This window comes from Phlebotomus argentipes, unplaced genomic scaffold (genome assembly GCF_947086385.1).
Source record: "Phlebotomus argentipes unplaced genomic scaffold, Phlebotomus argentipes genome assembly contig_15, whole genome shotgun sequence".
In the NCBI taxonomy this organism is placed as follows: Eukaryota; Metazoa; Arthropoda; class Insecta; order Diptera; family Psychodidae; genus Phlebotomus; species Phlebotomus argentipes.
This window is the reverse complement of record NW_026776181.1, coordinates 13,992,453-14,016,899: the sequence shown is the minus strand read 5'-3', so window position 1 is coordinate 14,016,899 and position 24,447 is coordinate 13,992,453. Positions and strand designations below refer to the sequence as shown.

Genomic DNA, 24,447 nt, shown 5'->3' with positions numbered 1-24,447 from the left:
TAGGGGCACACCAGTTGAATCAGCAACAATATAATTTTTCTTTTGATCCACCATCAGTTGTGGCACAACAAAACTTTACGGCAACTTATGCTCTGCGCCTCTGATATTCTCCAGTGGCGTCTTTTCTGCATAACTCTCTCTTTCACTCTCCTCAAATTCCCCAAACATTTCAGCCTCAAAACATTTTCTATTATTCCGTGATAATAGACGCGCTGCCACTGCTTCATTCATACTGAAAAATTTTGAGTATATTTACATTGAGATTCAAAGCTCTCTCTCTCTCTCTCACTCAATCTATCTTTCATTCATGCCATATTTTTGCCCATGTGAATAGCTTGAAAATTCAATAGACAGACTCTAATATTGTCAATGTCAAGTATGATCGAACCATGAAGTATTCAATGAACCCTCCAGTAATTCAATGACACCAATTAAATGATATGCCAAGTGCTTCTAAACTCACATATAGTTGCACCTTGAGATCATTATTCCCATCTCTAGATTGTCCATTTCCTACGAATGCTGACACGGAATATTTCTTGCTTCTTGAGACAATTTTCCAGTGATCCGTCTGGAGAAGGAGAAAATGCCGAAATTGCGATAGAAACTAGTTCTTTTGCCCAACGAAAATAATCTCATTTATCACGGTCGAATAATTACGAAAATAGCCCGTGAAATTGTGGCAGAAGAGTGAAAGGAAGATGCTGAGGAGGACTAAGCAGAAAATTTTCTAGACCACCTTTTTGCTCCTTTCCTCACTCCTTGGACTCTATCTCTGGCTGCAGGGCTGTTTGTCCAGTTCTGAGCCGGTTTCCTCGCACGAATTAATTCGATTCTGAGGAGCAGCAGACGGAATGATGCTCAGGAGCAGCACAGGATGGTGCAGATATGAGGTGAGAAAAGAGCGGCGATGGTCCATTTCTTGCACGGTATTTCCTCGCGACTCTGTCGTAACAGAAATTTTATATGTCCTATTAGGGAGGGTGAGGCGAATAACCGAAGGGTAGTTAAAATTTATATGAAGTGCACACTGTATTCAGTTCACACGATATAAAATTCCACGCTGTGATTTTTATAACGAGATTCGCGCGCGTTTTACCGCGGCCACGGTATTTTTTTTAACGGGGTAAATATGTCTTCCAGAGAAGAACGAATGTTAACAACCCCGAACAAGGAATAGAGAGAAAGAGAAGTCCTTTTTATTTGCCTATGACAAAACGATGATATCTCGCTAGTTTAAAGTAGATGACATTTTTGGGTACAGTTGACCAGTTTAAGGATACAAGTAATTTATATTGTCATATTGCGATTATTTATAGGATGCCGCATTTTGGGGTCACTTGCCCTCTCTCACTCTCAGCTCACGCTGTTGAAAATATACATTCCATAAATTATCAACGTCCATTCGGGTAATAATTCAGCGAATCTCCCAGGAGATGCGAGTTAATGCATTAAATGGCAGTGAAAGCATCAGACTCCCAAGAGTTTGATGTAAATTTCCTCACGGTGACACTAAAATTTAAAGGGGAAAAAGGTATATCAACCCTATAAATCACTAGCAATTTCAGCCAGACGCGCTGAATGCTCCCAAAGACGTTATAGTTTTCTAAGATAGGAAAATATGCATCGCGTGGTTTTGAAGACAAACCATAAATAATATTAACCGGAAAGTTATCACAAAACCCAGCTAAAAAACAAATATTGGAATTTATATGTTAAAAGCTTAGTATTCACTGAGAAAGTCACATGAATTTACTCTTGTTTTTATTGCAATTTAATACTTTCGGAACCACCCAGAAATTTTTAAAAGGGTGCAACTCTCGTCCCGGCGCTGCAATAAATTCCCAAACTTGTGATGTCTGTGCATGAGTTTAGAGTTTGTGGTGCGAAAAGGGCAATTGTGTCGTAAATTACATTTTCTAATATATAACACATAAATTTCATTGTTTATAATTTCAACTCATAATTTATGCGACAAATTTATTATTTTTCATCGGTCTGTCGCTGATGCGAATGAGAAGCTCACTCGTCGTTTTCCCTCATTATGCCATTGTTTGGTGAGTGAGAAAGTGAGCAGAGGGAGAAGTGGAATTAATCCCCTTTGCAAAAAGGAGATAAATATGTAGTAAAATCAGAAAATATTTCACACACCCTCGCATCACAATTTTATGCTATTCCGCGATATGACTCTGACTGAGACGAAGTGATGAGCACAAGAGGAAGTTTAATGTCCAAGGTTGTTGAGCATGTTCTGCCTTTCTTTGGTGGCGAATCGACAGGAGTTCTGCGCCTGCAGCCAAATCACCTTGACACATCAACTCATCTGTTGGAAAGTATTGAATAAAACAGAAGAGAAAATGCAGAGTGGAACGCGAAATGTGGATGGAGATGGAGAAAATATTTATGTTCGCGACATTACACATTCGTATTATTTATTATAATATGGAAATTCTGGAAAATTTTGCACAATAAAATATCTCGCCCGTTTTCCCATAAACAATAGGGGATCATTTTGTGCTCACAAGTACACAACTTATTCTCCATCGTCATCATCATTTCGGATGAGTGTGTTCATTAGTGCGAAACGAGCGAGAATCCATACGGTGGAATCTCTGGTGGAGACATATCGAGACAATGGCCTCTGTTTTTCCAAGCAATCAACTAATGAGGTGCGTCTCACCCATCCTGTCCTACAAATCCTTCACCAATCCAGCAGACATGCAGGAGATGCAGCGCTGACAGAGACTCTCACGTCAATTCATCACAGTCCTCTGACCACACCTTGCATTTCCTGCACGCTGTGGCAATTGTTTGGCGAAAAATCTGCGCAGGAGGTATTTTTTTTCCACAGTCCAGAATCTGTGTCAATGCATTAAAAGCACCGGATAGTTTGCCCAAAAGAGGACCAACCCGCACCCCTAGAATCCCAATCAGAAAAAAAACTGCTCATGGCATGTCAACATTTTTTACATCTTGCATTTTTCACGGAGCCATGAATGTTTGATCGTAATTTGTAGTGAGCGTATCCAATGGCCCACTCATGTTTATGGGTTTCATGCTGAATGTAATGCCATAAGTGCCCTGGCAAAGAGAATCCCGTGCAAAAGTAATAAATGGTTTTTGTCCTCACACAAGCAATCTCTCCCCCTTGCCACGCCGACATTGTATGCGGCGAAGGCTTTTTTCATGCCTCCTCTTCAGCTACATGATGTGTTTTTTCGGCCTCATCATCGTCACGATGATGAATAATGTGATTAGAAAAGAATCCCGGATGGCAGACAAAGTGCAGCTGCAGAAAAATCACACAATCATCGCTCGCGCGTTCGAATTACTCAATTTGTGAAATGCAAGAGAAATTGTCGCGCAATTAGGCTTCGCAGAGAAAAAAAAGGGGTGAAAGTGACAAAGATTTATATGATGCATTCATTGAGGATGTGAAAAAAAGAAGCAAAGCCTGTTCCACAGTCAACAACTTTGGTCATTCGAGCACGCGATGCTCAAGTGCCCACCATCTTCAGTAACTTTGGTGAGGAGCTTTGGCGCTGCGAATAGAGGCGCACAACACAGAGGTGGTGACGAGATACAAGTGCAAAATGGCAAACATCCCCAATATCACCCTCACACACACGCACACACAGTGGCCATGTACACAAGTCTGAACAAAGAGCCAAGTGGTGGTGGTGAATTTGCGCAAACTCAAACAACACTTCAACTATGTGTACATGGGGTTGATCTCATGAATCCACCCCAAAAATTTGGCACTCAACCTCGCTCTTCAGCCACATTTCCATTCTCGAGCGCGCTTTTTTCTTCCGCCAGCACTATGTTTTCCGCCAAATTAGCCCAAAATCGCGAATTAAGGCTTTCAATTTCTGAAACTCGATGAATTGAGAAAGATTGGAGAATGTGCACTCGTCAGTTGGGACACGAAGTCCTGTTTAGATGTATTTGAAAGTCCAGGATATTCAGAAATGGATACATAAACTCATCAAGATAATCCCTGAGAAAAAGTGCGTAAATCAATCACATGCAAGTATCGCATGAGAGTGACATTTCCGCGCTTCATAACAGGAAGCGTCATTGTCCCCTCGACTGGCGATGGCGGGGGTGGGCCACCCTAGGACGTAATGTAATACCAGAGCAGACACTTTGACTCGATGCACAGCAGGATGACAGCGACTGGGATGCTCCTCTGTGTTTTATGACATGACATGCTGTCTCTATCGTGGCCGCAATTGAATTTTTCACAACTCCGATGAACTGCGGAGAGACAGGCGAACAGGAGCGATAACCACTTCAATTAGGTAACTGCATCCACACTTGTTAATCTCACATCGGCCCTCAAATGCTATCGATCGTGCGGGTGGGAAAATCGATTTCGCGCTCCCTCCGGATGGTCTGGCGCATCATCATCATCATCATCTCCCCACAAGGAGGGCATCCTTCCGAGGCTGCACATGTCTATAAATATATAAACTCTCTCTCCCTCTCTCTCTCCCTTGGCGGTATGTACCGAAAATATTATATAAATATATACATATTATACGTGAAACTCAGCCATTGTTATCGCTCGTCCATTGTTGCAAGAGCACCCCCTAAACGGAAGTTGGCCACGAATACTCTTGCCTCACCATCCAACTCCAATATTTTCCACTCAAACGTTACTTCACATGTAGAATGCAGACTCTCTCCTCGGGACTACATAGGGAGACTCCTATGTGCAGCCCTCTCACCGGAGATGCCCCGAGAAGACGTGAGAATAGGGGATTCAGACACTCTGGGGCAGGAGCTCAATGTCGGACGGATATAAAGTATAAAGTGTTGTTTTCCAAATCCCATAACTTCACACATAGAGTATTAAAGTTATGCTTCCAATGAAGACACACTTTTGCGACTGTTCAGATTACACTTATTGACTATTGATTCACGCGCAGGCACAGAAGAAAAAGAAAATCAGACAAAACTCATTAAAAAGTGGTGAATTTGAGCAGAGAAATTCTCCAGCAGACGATATAAAAGAACGGTGCGAGACACATGGGGTTGTGAATTGAAAAGCAACCCCAAACATGCGAATTGTTCCGAAAGGGAAATCTCAACAAAATAATAATTAAGCCGATTTTCATCTTTGTAATGAAAGAACACAGAAGAGAGCTCTATATGGCGCCATAATTGGGGGGCATTAGCGCTCTGTGTGAGGGCTCAACGTTCGATACACTTTTCCCATATGTTGGGCACACAAAACCCCACTTTTGACTTTTATGGAGTCCTTGTTTATTCGGCGCGCATTGGTTAAACAACAAAGGCACCCATTCCCGCCCACAATGCGGGTAGAATGATGTGTATTTTAATGAGTTTTCAACTCCATCAAAGCACTTTTCTCGTGTTGACGACACCAACAGCAAATCGCAGGGACTTTCCCAGCACGAGCGGCACCTTTAAGCATCCCTCTCTCTTCCAATGTCCGAGCAAATGTGTTGGTTATAAGTAAAGAAATTCGACTTTACCCAATGTCATTGACATGGATGTTTGGTGAGCTTGAGAATGTCCCCAAACTCCCGAGTCGCACTATTGAAGGATATTTTGTTGCTGAGAAATTCCACAACTTTCGAGCACTTATCCTTTTCACCCTCACCACTTCGCATTCGCCCAGCATCTTGAGTCCTTGCATGCACTCCTCTCACTTCTTATATTTTTTTTCACTCCACACCGCAAACTCTCGTTCACCCATTCACCGGTCTCTCCACCCATCCTAAATCTCGCCTCCAAACATCTCCCCGATTTAACGTGTCGAAAAGTGATTCATGATCGAAAATTACGTTCATGCACATAAGAAGCGAAAAGCAATTTTCATTCGTTTTACCCCCAAAACAGCTTTTATGGATTGACTTGACGGTCGTCTTCGTTCACCAATAAAAGCTCCTCTCCTCAAGACTCAGCAGCTTTCGTGTGTGTATATGTGGAATTCTTTGTGGTTGACACTGGTCGAAAAGTGATTTTTCCTCATCTTTTATTTTCCCTCATGCGGACTTATTCTCCTCTCCCAACTTTTTCCACTTGCCACAAGTCCTTCAAATCTCGCAGCCTTCACTTGAGTGATTCCCTCCACCACAGAGACAATATGTCGTAAAACACAAGTCAAATTGGCTGAAGATTCAATTTTCTCGTCAAATTGAGAGGAGAAAGAGAAGTTTTATTTGCTGAGGATTTTTATTTCTTGGCTTGAAACATTTTAAAAAACGTAGAAAGTGTTTGCAAATCAAAGAGATTTGTGAGAGAGTTTGGGGTGTTTACTGATGAGAAGCCCTAGAATCATCATGTGCATAAATTCGAGTCTCAAACACCGAGAATCCTCTCAATCGTCGTCTGGCTTGCGATGTAGCGCCGCACAAGACACAGTTTGAAGCGCATATAAACCACTTCTGGACCAGATTAGTCTCATCCCGCCTCGTGATCACCCCAAATTGCCACCCACTCTCGCAGTCTCACATGACATCAAGGCGTGTTTAGGGTGAGGAAGAGAGTGGTAACCGCAGGATTAAGACTACCTAAGCTCCTCTGATTGCCGACAATAATTCCATGCGTGTACATACATATGTGGCTTTTCCCGATTTTTTCATGCACACACTCATGTGAAACATAAAAAATTGCCGAAGAGGTGCAGAAGAAGAGAGGGAATCAGAGATTTATTGGGATTGTTTGATTATTTCCATGTGGTGAGGAGAACCCCTCTTGCACATTGTGAGTCCCTTCTCCCTCCCACTCGACAACCTTCGCGATTAAGCAACCCCTTAAGCCGGGATCATAGCGCATCGACTGTCTGGAGAGTTGTTAATTTGTTCAACCACACAATTTGCATTGCATCCATATTTTCACTTCAATTGCTAACACGCACTGTCAAGTGGACTGAATGTGTAGCCATGGTGAATAGTACAGCGTCCTAGAAGATATATCAGACCCAGACATGTCCTTATACGCGAAATATGGAAGGATTTCTCCACATTCTCCATTTATGCACTTTTCCCTACAATTTCTCCCCTTCCTCGTGTGTTTTCGCAAGAAAAATCCACTCAAACGAATGAGAGACAGAGAAAAGTGAAAAAAGCAAAGCCCTTGGCGGAGAAAATCGCAAAACGACGACGGAAGGAACTCCAAACCAGAAAATTATATGTGCATGTATCTGTCTCGTGTGCTGGCATATCGGATGAAAAATAATTTTCGGTATAATCATCTTTTGAATCTCTTGATGGTTTCCGAGGGAATTTCTCCTTTTGCCTCATTAGCGACCAAAATTCAAGTTGTTATGTTGTGTGCAGAAAAAAAACACAGAGAATCGCACAAACAGCGGCTAAAGTGTGCTGTATCCTTTGCGAATGTCTCTTCTTTGGTGTACATCACCATTAAATTTGTGCTTTTCGCGCTGGAAAATATAATTGTCAAGTATTTTTTTCCTCGAAATTGAATTCTCCGCAATCCCACATAAAACCAAAATACTCTCTGCAGCCAGCAGGTCAATTGATATGGCCACAATTAAACTAATTAAGTCACACTCGGAATTGAATTAAATTCCTTGGGTTTATTGACAACAAAAGGTGTTCACGAATTGAATTGTGTGCCGTGCAGAGCAACAAATGGCTGTTTTTCTCGATCATCGCCACAAAGGAGTCCCGGTGTGACTCCCCAAAGTCGTCGAGTCAAAAGGAATTTCAATGTTTCGTCAATTGCTTTCTATGGGAAAGTCACAAATTAAGACGCCACCGCACGCGAGAAAGGCAGCTGCGATGAAGGTGTGGACGGGGTTCGCCATTCATTTGATGCGACAATGATGAAACGATGACATCCACCCATTGGCACTATCAGCAACCTTCCGTCTCATTACACCGCGCACAGACACGATGACGATGATGGAGTAAAAGATCCCTGCAACTGGCGACGTACACTTAATCATTTATTTAAGATAATGAAGTGATTTTTCCTGGATGAGAAAACATCCCGCATAGCATATTTTTAATCATGTGCCTCCATCCCTGGCCACTGCGCATCAAATCAAATGATCACCCGAAACACATTGGCAGGGCATTTAAAGCACAGCCATTGAGTAAATTTTTAGACATGTCTTTACGCCTCATCGTCTGAAAGGCCACAAGAACAATCTCTGAATGGACTGGCGGCACGATTCCCCATTGAAACACCTTTCACGACGGTTTTTTCTCTCTCCGCAACCATCTCAAGTGATAATCGGGATCAATGTGTGTTCTTTTTCTAATCGTCAATCACACCATAAGGTCCATGATCTTCAGCGCTATATAAATTCCACTCGATTGACCATATTACTGGGAGAGAATGCAGTGAATAGGAAGGCGTCTCAATTGATCGCAGCAGGAAGGGAATTATGTATGAATTACTCACTTTGGAGTCAAATTATCTCATCATCGAATTACCCAGTGAAGATCCCAAATGAAATACCCTTTCTTTGCAACATCACAAATACACTACATAGGCATCGAGCATCCCTTTAAGAACTTTATGTGCGTGCCAATCGATGCGAATTTCCTCATGTGTTTTATCAGCCTTTCACGTTTTCGAGATTATTTAGGGATGCGAGCCAGAGCGGAAGCTCGTAAAAAAGACTTGTGTGCCATCCAAAGACATGCTCATGTAGGCGGAAGACCATTTTCGGCCATACTTCTCTATCACCAATTTACACATGATTAATTTCAGGATATATTTTCACTCCAAAAACTCATCGCAATCCCAGTTAAGAAATTCCCATTTTGGATTTTGCCAAAAATTTCACCCACAGCCGAAAATTTCTCAAAATTAATTCCTCCACCCAGAAACTGCCCTCTTTTCATCCATCATCAAGTCAATCCTGCCATGGGCGAGTCAGAGGGTGACGTATGAACTTGAACTGTGTGATGCAATGAATGGATGACGGTTGATGCTGCGTGGATCGAACGTTGGCCCCGACTTTGTGCATTTGCGTTGTGCGACGCAGTGAGGCGGGTGAACCACCGCCACCCCCTGGAGTGCCTCAATAATGCAAATTTACATACCCTACGTACCCCCGGCTATTTGGTGCCGATGCGAGTGCAGCCCTGAAGGGCAGGAGAGCGAAGATTGAACGACGTTCGCACACCCTGACGATTAAAATAATCAATGACGGCAATATGAATCCGATAATCGATTATTAATGCTTACTTGAGTTCGGCGAAGGGGTGGAGTTCAGCCGCAGCGCGACATTGAGAGAATACTTCTAATACACCTAATTAAAAGCGTTTGCCCACAAAAAAAAACAAAATGTTCAGCATGAGAAACATTTCTAGAGAAATTCCTTTCGACCTTTTTTTCCAGTGACTCAAGAGGGAACATTTTAGCCTGAGAAACATCTAATGCTCTCTACCTGAGCAGCAGTGAACCGTTTTGGTTTATCTCAACCAGAAGTAATGCAATAATTTTTACCTTTTCTCTCTCTCTCTCTCGCTCACTCGCCAAATCCTCACTCCGTCCAAGGGAGAAATACACCCCTGAGTGCTTGGCCTGAATTGAATTGCCATGGCAGAGAAGAGGTAGATTGTGGGTGGACACGGTGGCTCTCTTCTGTCCATTGAAATTGCCAAACCTCCTCGTTTGGACCACTTCAAAATTTAGACTCAATTATGTAATGACCATCGGATCCGGCTACTGTTTATGAACTCTCAAGTTCCCAGTGGCTACGAGGGTTGTTTGCTTGTTTGTGCAATCCCTCGTGCCTTAGCATGAGAAAACCTCACCACCTCTTCTCTATCCAGTGGCAAACAATAGAAGAGGTATAATTACGTTGGACAAATGTTTTGCTACAACTACTCGCTATTTCGACCAGAGCAATTCAGCGGTTGTGCTGCATTTCCTATCAAATACTCCCCATTTTATATGCAAGCTAAATAGTGAATTCGGTAAATTCTAGCAAGAAGTGATCTTGCTCTGCAGAAAAGTGTAAATAAATTAGCGATTAAGCTCTGCACGTGGCTAAAATTGAAAAGTGAGTACATACACTCGTCATTCTGCATAATATTTTACGGAAAACCGTAACATTTCAATAAACCCATTCAAACATACACGGTTAAAAAGTAGAGAGAATAAAATAAATAAATCATCGAAACATTATAAAGATTTATTTCATTTTCCTTATTTAAAATATCCGTAAAATTCCCCAAAATCTTATATTAATTTCTTGTTCAACTTCTCTTTAGATAACTTCTTTTAGAGTGTACGGAATTCCCCGAAATGCTTTGCCCCTTGCGATGTCACCACCCTTTTCGCCATCGAGTGCAACGTGTCCGATATGGCTATGTGCATTGAACTCCGCAGAGCACATTATAAATTGAGAAACGAATTATGTGATGATGATGTGGATAATAACAGACATTGAGGAGTGGGACGGACATGCGGAGAGAGAGAGCGTCGTGCGCTAGTCACGTGTCCCTAATCTAATGCAGTGACAATGTCAATGATTTTCATAGCGGGAAGAACTCAGCCCACTTTCCCCTACACACTCTTATCACTTATTTTTGCAAGCATATGTTTAGTAACAATTTAATGAGAGAAATTGATTGAATTGCTGACGTGAATGCAGCCCAAGGAGCGCCTCTCTTCCCCATTTCGCCTCTCTCTCTCTCTAATGAATAGAAAATCGTGTCACGTTTCTGGATAAAAGCTTTCACTGTGAATATTTTTAAAAGCCCATCTCGCGTGGCACGTGGAGAGGGAAGTGGGCGGACAGGGAAGTGTGCCAAGAAATCATTTCAAATATATATATGCATATATGGAGACCTGTTTATTTAATTACGCGAATTCATTCAATCCCACCCAACTTGCTATGCGCGAAGTCCCATCTCACACACGCGCTGCCACGAAGAATGTGGAAAAAATATAACACTGCACCTATTCTCGGAGCCATTTCACTCAATTTGTGTGAATTGGTCTTCGAATTTTCCATCGAGTCTCATTCAATTGCGCCACTTAGAGCCAACCATCCAAACAGTGGCGCGCACGAGGGGGTTTTTCAATATAATTTTGGAACCCTTGCCACCCCCAACAATTCAATACACGTCCCTCTCTCGCTCCGTTCGCCCAGTATGTGAGTGTTTTAGCCGCCTCCAGCGCCGTCATCATCCCGACATTCTGGCGGGAACATGCTCCATTCGATTGGATACGTGCATGGCATAATGGATCAATGTTATTCACCACTCTCTCTTCCCTTGCCGGGTTCTCGATAAACACAGCCTCTGGCAGCCAATATATCCACAAAATGAGCACACACACACACACACGCTTCTTCACCCGCGTTCTGGCGACTCCTTTTGTCAACGCCACGCTTTTGGCAATATATAGCAAACACCTCCTCATCTAAGAGGGACCCCCACAGTGGAAACTCTTCCCCAAAAACCATCACGCTAAACAACATCACCAGCTTTATGACAATACAGCACTCAATTATACGCGACTGCAAATGACAGATTTCCTCTTCCATTTGTGACAATTCTTCCGCTAATACGCATCCCTATGGCACTTTTAAAACAATATTGACGCAAGACTAAAGCGATAGTGTGTCTCTTCCTCTCCAATTGTATTGGTATGCAGTATTGAGAGAAAGCCAGTGAACCCCCTCTTGTTATTCAATACAATAGAATAAATAACGCAGCAATTTACCACTTTAAAAATCCATCGCGATTTCACTCTCATCCTCCCGGGGTCTGTTTGTTGTTTGAGAAGAAATTGTGTGGAAGAAAAATATATCCTTCTAATGGCGGACGTCAATGTCACAGAAATACACCCATTACATGATTTTAATTGGCGATTGTGTCCTTTCAAAATAGCCTTCCACGAAAGCCACCACGTGAGGTCCACTGCGAATAAAATCTCTCGCCCCATCGCACAGAAGTGATATGAATCCACCCACGCAGAGTGAGAGAGAGAGAGAGTACTTCATCCCATAATGTGAGGCATTTTTCCCCATTTTTATGGGGGCCACCTTTGCATATATCGCATGTACATGTCCCCGAAGATGGCTTCCTCTCCCTTTTTGCGTTGACTTCGGAAGTCATTTCCCATAAAAAATTGCCTCGTTTAAGGTGAAACCATCGCCACAGGGGAAGGACTTGTGTACAGCTTGTATGATTCGTCTCCTTGCTTTTTTTTGGCGGCTGAGTGCGGGAAAAGCTACAATGTAAACGATAAGATTCTCATAAAAATTGTGGCATAAGCATTTGGTGCGCGGGAGGGATGACGGACGGACGCGTAAGTGAAATCTCACCCTTGAATATGTGCAGTAATTTATATTTTCAGGAAATATGGGACAAGGTGGAGTGTCTTCGGATGGATTTTCCGGATTTGTTGCCATACATAATGCACGACTTTTGGAGGGGTGAAAAATATTGCCACAATTTGCTCCAAGCGACTAACATCCTCTGCCTCACTTCGCTGACTTTCCAGCGACAACTTTATACTCGAATTTCCATTAAGTGAAACACATGTCGTATTCACACGCACAATCTGCAAAACATTCCCTACAAGAGCGCCTTTCTCACCGCATATTGATTATTATTATATATCTGTAATCTTGCTACCTTCGGAGCTTTTGCAGAAAAAGCCATGCTCAGTTCAATGAATCATCATTTGAATCAAGATTTAATGAAATTCGAGGAATAAATTGACGACGTCGTGGGAGGGCATAATCATGCCAATTAAATGTGATCATTTGAGAAATTTAAGCATCCCCATAATTGTGTTAATTTAGATGCGAAGAGGGAGTCATAAAAAGATATTATCCATTACATCGCTAATATTGCATCACCCTCTCCTCTGGCTGGAATAAAAAATAATCACACACCCTTATTTTTCTTTAATTCCATCCACTTCGTCCTCGAGGGACCATCACATCCGTGGGGCACATTTTAAAGTGTCGACGATAAAAGTGCCAATATACGATCCCTAAAACCATCTCCGTGAGCCAAGGGACAGAATCACCGTCCTATCTTCTGAGATTGAAACTTTTTTTCACTGCAAGATTTCACGATGCAGTGAAGGAAGGAGGGCGAAGTGTAATCTAGATAGAGAATGTAACTTCCACAATGTCATGCTTGACACTTTCAATTTCAACATTATTTCATTTCCCATAATATGTTATACTGGGAATTTTTCATTCGCAATCGCAGTGTTGCGAAATTGAAAATCCAGATTCATAAACAGATTCTATTGAAGGCGCCAAGGAAAGAAATTTCTGATCTCCCAGCATTACATATGAGAAATCCACCCCTCAATAGATTTTCTGTGTGGCACCAAAAAGTGGCAGCCAATCATCTTGACTGTATCCATTTTTGTATTTGCTCCTCCACATATATGAAAGGCGCGAGAAAATTAGGTTTTGAGATTTACCACAAGAAGTAATCCACTCCCTGCTGGCTTGTCGCAGCGACAGATTTTCCCGCACTCTTCTTGGAATTTCCCACAAGCAATCCCCGCGCCAAAGCCAAAATGGTTTGAAGTCACTCAGATAAGGCGTCAAATGCACACTCTCTCGCCTCTTTGCCCTCTACCTTTCCTCCTGTGACGCTTCGCGGAAATAGGCAACAAAATCATTCACATTCGTAAATGGGCATATATTGTGAAGTAAAGAGATTATGATCCAATTTTCCCTTTTGCCAATCATTTGCAAGGAGTCCACACGCAGTGGGGAGAAAAGCTCATCTGCCAAACATCCTCAGAGTCTCCTCTCTCCTCCTGCGTACACGCCATAAGATTAACTTTTCACGATGAATGGCAAAGGAGATTCTTATACTTGGAGAGACGCTCATGAAATTCACCCTTTCCTCCCTCAAACCATTCACTCAATTATGCATAAATCAGACAGTTATTCCCACACGCCGAACACCCTAGACGAGACCACAGCATAAATTTGGTGCAAGAAAATATATTGGGAGCCGAAAAAGGGGGTGGAACAATAATAAAACGTGAATTTGACACGACATTTTCATAAATACATTGCACCACAGCAAAATGTCGGGGTGGAATGTGAGTATTTATTTGTTTGTCCGACCAACCCCCAAAAACATCCTCTCACACCACCGACAACTCAAATGATGGTCCTTCGACGTCGGATATTTGAGTGGCAGCGACGCCGAAGCAGCACATTTTCTGCACCCTTCAACTGCATTTTATCCACAACACCGCACATATTTATTGTTGTTGGCTGAAATTATTGCTTTTAATCAGCATGAGTTATAAATAAACATTTTTTTAATGTTTTCCACCACTGTAAAAAAAAAGTAATTTGAAATGAAGCTATCTTTTGGGATTTTTTTCACCCTCAGACAGAAAATGCTGTAATTCATTATGCGAAGAAAAAGAAATTAATTTTGCAATAAATCATAAAACCACACGACAATCTCTTGCACCCTCCTTCAACTTGTCTACTTCGTCGTACTCACATGTTGGCGAATGAGGCAAAAAGTGTGATTTCGCACAATAAAATACATCTCGACGACATTCACAATGCAAAATAATGGAATAATGGAAAAAGAAACGCACTTGAAGGAAATCAGGAGCTTCTGAAGCGCGCTTGTTCTCACCTCTTGTCACAGCTTTAATTGGTTCTGGCATAACACCTGCTCACAGTAGACTCCGGGCGGTACATTTGCTAATTGGGTCCTCATGTGTATGTGTGGTCTTGAAAAGCGCGATGCCGCCTAGAAACCCCTTCTTTTGCCACCCTCCATCCACATCGCATCCATCCCGTGTGTAATTAAGGAGTAATCTAAGTAATTTACCACTCTTTTAATTAAAAGTCTCCAAGAGAGAGTGATGATTGTGGTCTCGTTAGAGTCACAAGAGCTCTGTGACACTCTCATGTGAATTCCACCATGCTTCGGAGCCCTTCAAGACATTCAATTTTTCATCGCGCACATATTCACGTCTTGTGTAGAATAAATATTTTCATCTTTCAGTTCGCCTTCTCTGCCTATGTCACACCGTCAAAAATTTCCAATAATCGTCAAATCGATTTGTCGATTTGACACCCTCAATTCTTCACCACGAATCCTCAATACAGAATTGATATTTTCCGCCTTTCCTCCTCCACCCCACGCGCGTCACACAAATCCTTTTGCACTTTTCACCTGAGCCAAATAAATCAACGACACCAGGTGAAATGTCATCACGCACTGAAACCCTCCTTATAATGCTTACGCAGCGCGAAATAGTATTTTTATGCTGCAAGAATAGGTGAATAATAGTGAAAAAATCACCTCCTCGACATAATGGATAGAAAAATTTCTTCGGGAAACTCTCAATGTGTCGATATTGTATCAGTGTTTTATCTGCACAATTCACATCCTCGACACAGAGTCCTGAAAGTGCATAGAAGGAGGTCAAAAGATGACGATTCACGCGATCTAATTGTGAATGTTGCAAAGTGATGCTGAATGGCAAGATAATGGACCAATTGGTCCTCTCGCACCACCCCTTTTTCCCCCGATCCTCTTTTGTGGAATCCCGAAGGGAGAGAGAGGAAAAAAGTGAGAAAAAGCCATACAAATGTGCCTGAAGCGTGTGTTTATTCACAGATTCACGTCATTCACGTGGATTAGAGAGGAGAGTTGGAGGAAAAGTGAATCTCTGGCGAACGACAGAGTTTCCCATTGAGGAAACCCATGTCGTGCCATCCATAAGCCATAATACACCGGATGGTGAACATTTAGAGAGCGCGAAAGATGGTGATGATGCAGCAAAATTCATCCTCTGATTCATATCGAGAGACTGGAATGTATATATCCAAAAAGCTCTCCATCTCCCTTCAACCCCAAATACACCCCTATATATATGCACAGCTTTTTCATGCGACAAACGCTCATGCGATTCCTCTTCCATGTCCTCAGCAGAGTTTGTGTATGTGTACAAAATTTCTCAGAGCACTTGAGGCACAATGGGAGGAAAACATATGACTTTAAGTGTTTTGGCGCTCTCCCCACACACACATTCACCCCCGCCAGCAGACAAACATGACTCTTTCACGCGGAATCACCGGGAAATACTCTATGAAAATCAACCCTATTATCCACACTCATGAGCAACACACCTTTTCGCGCCTCCACGCTCAATTTTCACTCCAACACTTTCGCAATTTCGTGAGACTCGAAAATGCCCCGCTCTCCCTTATTTTCGCTGTCTTTCTCACACTCGCTAAACTCCAACCGTCGTCGCACAACTGGAAGTGATTAATTGACGCCTATTTAGTTCTTATATAAATCTCCCATAAAATCCCATCCCCTCTGGATGGGATCACTTTGTAGGAGTTCATTGCGATTAATGAGAAGGGAAAGGTGTCGAATTTATGGTGGAAATTTATGTGAAACCATCCGAAAATTGTCCAGGGAATTTCACACATCAAACTCTAGTCATTAATTTCTGCATACTTTCAATACAATGCCCAGCGATGGTGAATTATAGAAAAGAATCACCCTCTCTTCCTCCGTGATTCATAAGGACATTAATTTGTCGATGTCTAATGCGTATAAACACACTCACATGACGGCACACAATGAACTGCCTCTTTTGGGTGAGTCGGAAACTCTCAAGTAAATCATCGAAACACACTTCCGATTCATTAGACTAATGGCAGTGGCAACTGAAGGAATCTCATCTATCTCCAGTGCATTAAATTACAAACCATTTTCACATTATAGCAATCTTTGAGGGGGCGGGATTTTTTTGGGGTGTGGATTTAATCAAGTGAATTAAAGAAATTATTTACTCTCCACTTTAATCCACACAAGCAGAATCATCTCCACATTTCGACAAAATGAATTTCGATGTCCATCGCAATGAAAGCTTTTAAGAGCTTTCGCTATCTCAATATACAGTGCTATCTGCGAGGCGAAAGAAGTGTGTACGTCGGAAGAAGACTTGTATGGCATCAAAAAGATTCATTTATTGGATACTGAAGGATTCTGGGACTGACCATTAAGAGGAAGCAATCCGCAATGAATCTAAATACTCAACCATCAGCACAACCACACCAGTCATGACGTCGTCGTCGCCAGCCATAAAGCTTCTCGTCTTTTTTGCCTTTCCCACCCGCTCTCCCTCTCTCCCTCCCGCTCTCTCTCTCTCTCAGCTCTTCGGCGAATTTGCCATCGTGAGCACATAATGAAAAGAGTCCACCCACTCCGAAATCCACCCACTGAAGATTTTATGTACGAGTGTGTGCATGACAACGGAGAAAAGCTCCACATATAGCCACCCTATTTCCCACCCGACAACCCTGTTCGCCACCCAATTTCACGTACCCTAAATCCCGCCACTCATTGGAGGGCACACAAATGGGATAACTTTGTTTGAATTACGTTTCCAATTTCAAAAGAAACACTAACGTAAATTTTCCTCATACGGATCCCTTTTTCTCCATCTAACTCAAGTCCAGTGAAATAGACATTAAAGAATGACGTCAAGGTGATTCGACACTCTCCTTGCGACATGTGATTGAAAATTAGGAAAGTAGCAGAATTGTTAAGTTTAAATTATTAGAATTAGAGTCAGTTTCTATCTGAATTTTCAAAAAATACAATTATCGTCTAAGAAAACAGACATATCTTCTAAACACCTTGCTCAGCGGGAAAAGACAAACTTGAGTAAGGCTTTGTTTAATGAAATATTTCACTTAACTTTGCAATAAAGTTTCCACAGCTTCACGAGCATCGCCATGAGATTCGTCAAGAAATCAATTAATAATGGATAAGACTGGAAAGTATAATAAAAGTTTCTTTTCTATTAAAATTCACTCCTTTAAGCAGTGGCTTAATTCTTCAGTAGAGAAATTGCAGCATTTTATGTGAAGCTGAAGAAATCCTGCAAAGAGTGAATTTCAGCGTGGCTCCATAGAATCTGGACTGCGAAGAGTGGGTTGTAGTGCTATTTTCGGTTTTTGGACTCTGGGCGGCAATAAAAGGAATTTATTGCCACCAAAAATGGGATTTTAGCAAGTCGGGGACTTTTATTGGTGGTTGTGTGTCTTCCTTAAGAAGTTCCCACTGTCAACCGTAAGGAATTCTATCGCTCAGCCATTTTTTTGCTCGTCAACACATCTCTGAAAAGTCATTTTTTCTCAAGAGTCATAATCACTGAAAAATTCCTCACAACGTCCAAATTGTCAATCAGAAAGAGCGTTTAACGGGGAGGCGAAGAAACGCCTCGCTCGAGACCCACAATTATCGTTTTGTCATGAGCTCACAAATTGGTTCTTGTGATAATTGAATTAATTGCCAAATGATTATCATTTCGGTAGCCACTCGAAGTCAGACATTACACAAGTTGTGAATCAGGTGGCTGCGGAGGCCACAATATTATTCCTCCAACTCATCTCATCTTGTCATCGTGCGGCCAGTGAGCAAAACCATGACCTTACCGTGTTAAATTAGTGGCCATAATTATTGTCAATTACATTAAATCGATTCTTTTCTCTGCACCTTGACTGACATCAAACTGTCATGGTGAGGAAATTATTGGAAAGGATGTTATGTAGAAATTCCAGGAAGTTACAAACTTGCTCCAACAGTGGATAAAATCACTATAATTGAGGCCACATCTCTCGCTTGCCACAGAATGAGCGTCTCTAAAATGAATTTTCATCATTTTTAATGAATTGTGATTAATTTTTTTTCGCCCTCCATCCTCCGCTCTGATGTCGCAAGCTGACAGAAAAATGTTGTTCTCCTCCCTCTCTCTCTCTCTCGCTCTGCCCACGTCGATCAGGAGGATGGCCAGAGGAGATGGTGAAGATTCGAGTTTCGTTTTCTTCATAAAAATAATTCCCAGACACTTCGACGCCCAATATCTTCCCATCTACCGAATGTGAGCCAATCTAAGCCCACGATATTCACACAGACTTACCCTTTCTACTGTCAGAAACTTGCACCTCAGGCTCTATATCCAAAGACGACAAGAGGACACGAATTGAGCCCTGATTGCGGGTGGTTCCAGAGATGTTGTGGGAAAATCTGCAAATAAAAATAACAATATGCTAAATCCCATTTTTTGTCACAAATCATTTCAAACATTTTGCCATTGGACTGCACAAAGGAGTAACCCTTCGAGCGTACTTTCTGAGGATTTCACCGGGAGAAATGCATGCACTTAAAATACCTCGCCAGCGTAAGAAGCCAAGTAATGCAATTTTCCCTAAAGGTGTTTATGGTGAAGAGGGTAGAATCCATTCAATGTGAAATTTCAGGGATATCGAGTGGAAATTTCTGCTCCCAAGACACATTTTACGCTCAAACTGCTGGATTATAAATATGATAAATATTCTAAAGTACAATTTTATGACTATTCACGCTCTCTCTGTATGTGTGCAGAGGCAAAGATGGTCAGTGATAGTGTTAAATGGCTGTGATATTGATCTTCTTGTGCATGAGTCGATGAGTCTTCGCGGCAAATAACAATTCCAATCAACAATGAGCGATAAATGGAAGAAGAGCATCGCATCTAATTGTCGGAATCAATTATAAAACTCCGCACTGTCAGTTTCGACTGGAGAATTGACACGTTTTATGTGTGAAGTGAAAGATATGAAATGGACTCGCGCGCGAAGACTCGAGGCCATCAACACCATATAGAAGAGATCCACTGCATGGCGGGACCGACAAAAAAGGTTCTACAACCATTTTAATTGTTGAATGGCAATTGTGGGCTCCAAGACAGGCAATTGGGCAAGCTCTCTCTCTCTCTCCCTGTCCATCGCGCACCATTTCCTCACCATTTCACGTTATCATTTCCATTATAGTCATGTTCACGTTTCCTATCGTCAATTATTCACACACCACACAACCTGTGATGTGGTTAATGCCAAAAGAACCGCGCGCTACATTTTTTCATGCCGCCTCAATCATCTTCACGAGGGTCCGAGGCACACACGATGAAACGGCTGATCTCGCCATGGAGATAAAGTCCAGAAATAGTTTTGTTGATTGATCAATTTGTTATTTCCATCTCTCTTCGAGCAATTCTCCCAAAATGAATTGTTTGTGTTTGTGGGTGTCAGTGAATTTCCCACTCACGCGTTTCCTCGTCAATCAACCTCTAACTCCGTTTCCGATGGGCATTTTTCGGGGAATCAGGAGAGAGAGAGAAAAAAAATGCACGCCGAAGTGAATGTCATTGCCAGTCGTTCCTTGAGAGAATTTACGAGTTGAAGATCCTGCGGCATGAGCGCGCGAAACAAAAGGAAGCTGTGCTGTGGTTGGTTTCGATTTCAGATGAACCATCATTCATCCAACAGCACGAGAGGGCGAGAGAGAGAGGGAGAGACGCTGAGGCAGCAAAAAAAAATCCGAGTCCAGGTGCAAATCCCTGAAGAGATGAAAAGAAAAGCGCGCATCGGGAGAAGTTCCATCTCTCTGCCTCGAAAAATGCCCATGACGAGGGGGTGTCATGTCACGTGGATTTCTCCTATTCACAACACACCATCAGGACAGATTTTTTCTCCCTCACCTCACCCTCATCTGCCTTCGGAGAAGTTTCCGTGCGACACACAAAAAATACCGATGATAAATTTGCAGTTTGGACATATTTTTTTCTTCTTCAGAAAGCCAGAGAGAGAGAGAGAGAGTGGAAAAAATATCCTTCATCAGAAATCTCACACGTACAAAAAGGTGTTCCATCAATAAAAATATTTCTTTAGGATCCTCCCTTCTTATGCTCCCTTATCGCATTGTCCAATCTTATAAGGTGACATAAAGTGGATTTACTGGTCTCGTGCCACATCTCTTGCATAAATATTTAATTAAAATGTCACTCTGCTAAATATTTTCCTTACAATACCGCACACAGTGGACAATAGAGGAGTGACTTCTTATCCTTCCTTGCACCTCTTCACGACTGTGCAAGCATGGATGTGGACAAATCAATAGTGTAAACACTGGTGGACCTTACGCAGAAGGATAAACATGCTCCTGCAGAAGCTAACGTAAGAAAATTCCATAGAATTCCATTGAAAGAGTTTGCATACACACCATGAAATACCAATTAGAGAGAAGCGCATGCACTCTATTCGTTAATTTGCTAACAAACTGAAGAGAAAATTCACGCACTAACACCTCTGAAGAGCCATCGCTTCTTGTCACATCTTCCCAAGTGAAAAGTGCCCCTTTTTATGCCATTCCATATTGCAAATTAGTAGCAATGCTGAGCAAAACATAGGCTGTCATGAAAATCCTCTGTCCAAGTGGCGTACAGAACAAACAAAATGCCTCTCTTTGAGCCCCAACTAGAGACTGTGTAATGTTTTTTTTCTGCAATTCACGCCCATCATGGGTGGGAAATTCGCGAAAAAAGAGTTCAAATGGGAAAAATAGGAACAAAAGGTGGAGTATTTGTGGCACAAATTCCCATCAGAGATTCCTTTTTTGTGCACAGAACACAAGAGACACTTCAAACGTGTTACTACGTATGTTGTAAATTAACTGGCGCGTAAAAAAATCATCTGTTAACTCTCTATGGTGCACTCAATGGCGCCCACACCCACTCGCCCTAAATGGAAGACAGATCCCGAGAGATGCGAGCTAAATGTGGCGGGTGCAAGTGTTAAAATTGCTGTCTAGAATCTTCTTCCTCTCTCACACTCTTTGTCTCTGGCACATCAAAGAACACTCACGAAGTGAATTTCACTCTGTATTAGCTCAAGGTTGGCTACATCCCAATGACTAAAAGGCTCCCCTTCTTTGTGCACCGCCACGCAAAGGGGGATCCAAACCAGGAGGGATGCAGTGTTCCTAAACATCAGCACACATAGCCACGCATATGCTGGAAAGCCAGAACGCAGCTTCCCGATGGATTAATCTCTCACCGTGGCATCAAAGAAATTGTCACCATCGCGTGGCAAATTAATTACCCGATCAAACTCTAAGACTTCACTCCCGATGATAAGATCAAATTGCCAACCAATAATCATCTCATCAAGGTATTAAATGGAAAAAACTAGATTACGTTCGAGCATTCAAAAGGTTTCCCCAAAGAAAATATGGGACAGAAAATTTCTCCATCCCAAGAATTTAATTAGAATCTTTCTCTTTCTTCGCACGCAAAAAATAACATTTTATTATTTAATTTCCCATCCACAGCATTGCATTGAAGTACGGGCGTTGTTGACTTCTTCCGCAAATTAATATTTACCCAATTTAATTGGCCCTTCAGCAGCACATTTCCCAAAAATACTATTAAGCCACCTTGCTTCCGCCCCTTGAAAATCCACCCAACATGTATTAACTTATGCTTAAACTAACATTCTCGGCTTTTCGACACTATGCCGCCCCTCTCTTTTCCACCCCCTCGCACTGTGGGCATGGCAAATTCACCCTCTCATAGTTGTATGCCTCACTTGTACGGCTTTCCATCATCTTCACACATGTATTCACGCATACTCGTGAAAATTTCCATTTCAACCACCCCCACCTCTCGATCGCACAGGGTTTCCCGGCACACAACACTCCCAGAGCCCATATCCACCCCCTTTTGCGGCGCACAGGAAACACCATGGAGAATTGAGTTAAAATTCGCAAATAGCGGATATGGCTGCAGGGTTGAAAGTGTAATAAGGGTGAATAAATAGAATTTATGTACCCAATAAGAAATCCCTGTTGTTTGTACTCCACCGTGAGCCCACACCTTTTGCCACATGCGACACATTAAATTGCTATAGTTTCATCACAAGTGTTTGTCTTGGACAAATTTCATTTTCCACTCACGCAAATAATTTCACAAGCATAAATCCACACGAGCTCGCAATTAAATAGCATCACCGATGAATTGCAGACAAGTTTGTGGTATTTAAAATGGAACAACCGTATTTGTACCTTTATTATTGGCATCTCGAAGGCAGAGATGACAATAACCCTTTTGCCATTTTAATGAGCTTTTCTCTGACAAATTCAATTTGTCATAGAACAACATTAGTAATTATTCTCAAAATATCGACACAACTGTGAAGTCAATCAAGGGTAGTTTATTGAGAAGCAGAAGACGACACAATTTGCCCAGGTAAACAATGTCCTAGCTGGGCCATTGCAATTTGTACAAGACACATTTTCGAACTTATGCAAGCCTCTGGAGTGAAGAAACTTCCCATCTGATAAGGAGTCCTGCTGACTGTTGCGTTTCATCTTCATTGCAGACTGCGAAAAGGCAAGATGCAATTATTCACTCTTCCAAACTCCTCATTTTCTGCCTCTTCGACACCTTCGGCAACAGTTGGTGGACTTTTGTGACAAATTTTCCTGTGTCATCCCATCAAGATGCCCAAAATTTGGTAATCTTGATTAAAAACGCCTCCGCTTCGCATTTCAGTCCAGTTGGAATTTCCCAATTCTTCTGCCAAATTCAATGTATTCCTCGCACACCATCGCCGAGAAGCGCTCTTTCCCCGTGGACTATCTGAGCAATAATAAATTACAAGGTGCGGGCATGGAAAGAGCATAAATAGTTTAAATAAAAATAAATTCCTCTGCTTGCGAAACTTCCGAGCGCACGATGGTGGAAAAGCGAAATGCTGATAACAGTGAAAAGCGCCTTTGTTTCCAACCCAGCACGAGTCCCTCCGCCCACCCAAAAGCGCCCCCCACCCCGCCGTCCCGTGCACTGTTGCACTTTTGTCGATGAAAGTTGGACGGCCAGTGCGGAAAACTTTCAAATAAATTAAAGGTGGAAACTTTCTTTTCGATTTTCCCCGTGCAAATTAATCTTCTTGTATATCCCGCACCCCGACTTCGTCCTGGCATTCTCCTTCAATCTCTGCGACTCGGCGGTTGGCTGCTTTTGTGGGCGTGAGGGTGGAAAAGCCAATTCATTATATGACCAACATATTTTCTTTCACTATACATATTCCTTTTCCTCAACATGTTTTTGCTCTCTGCCCAGCTATTTTGAGAGCGACTTTTTTTTCCACGCCGCACATTATTTCACCCACCATTTTGCGCACTTTCTGACTTTCAATGAATCCTCCTCAGAGAGCCAAAGTATATTCACTTTCAGTTGCTATGAATTTGATAAATGACGAAGAGCCCAGAGAGACAAGAGGACACATGAGAAAAATTAATTTCCCTTCGAGGAAAGTGTGCGGAGATTAGGACATTCTCTCCCTCTCTCTCTCTCTCTGTGCTCCTGAAGACATTTAATTCTGTTGCAAATGCGATGCGAGTGAGAAATTGAGGACAGATCTCCTTTGACCAGAATAAGGGATGTCTTTCACGAGGAGAAACACCTTTTGTAACCTCTCTGGCGCGTCCCAACAAAGGAATTGCCAGGCATAAATTCTTTCCATCCATTTCTCTGACACTTCAAATGTACCAATGCAATTACCGTTTGTCCCTCTTCGCAGCCATCCTCCATATCGTCTCCTATTTGGGACTTTTTGACTCTCGGCGA

At 42.2% G+C, this 24,447-nt stretch overlaps 1 protein-coding gene across 1 annotated transcript in view; it reads right to left on the bottom strand.

Moving 5' to 3' along the window:
• Positions 1-24,447, bottom strand: part of LOC132263250 (transcription factor SOX-1) — an 88,505-nt gene that overhangs the window by 41,337 nt on the left and 22,721 nt on the right. The window contains exon 2 of the mRNA XM_059762922.1: positions 18,922-19,028. The gene's annotated coding sequence lies outside the window, so the exon portion shown is untranslated. The remainder of the gene's footprint in view (positions 1-18,921; positions 19,029-24,447) is intronic.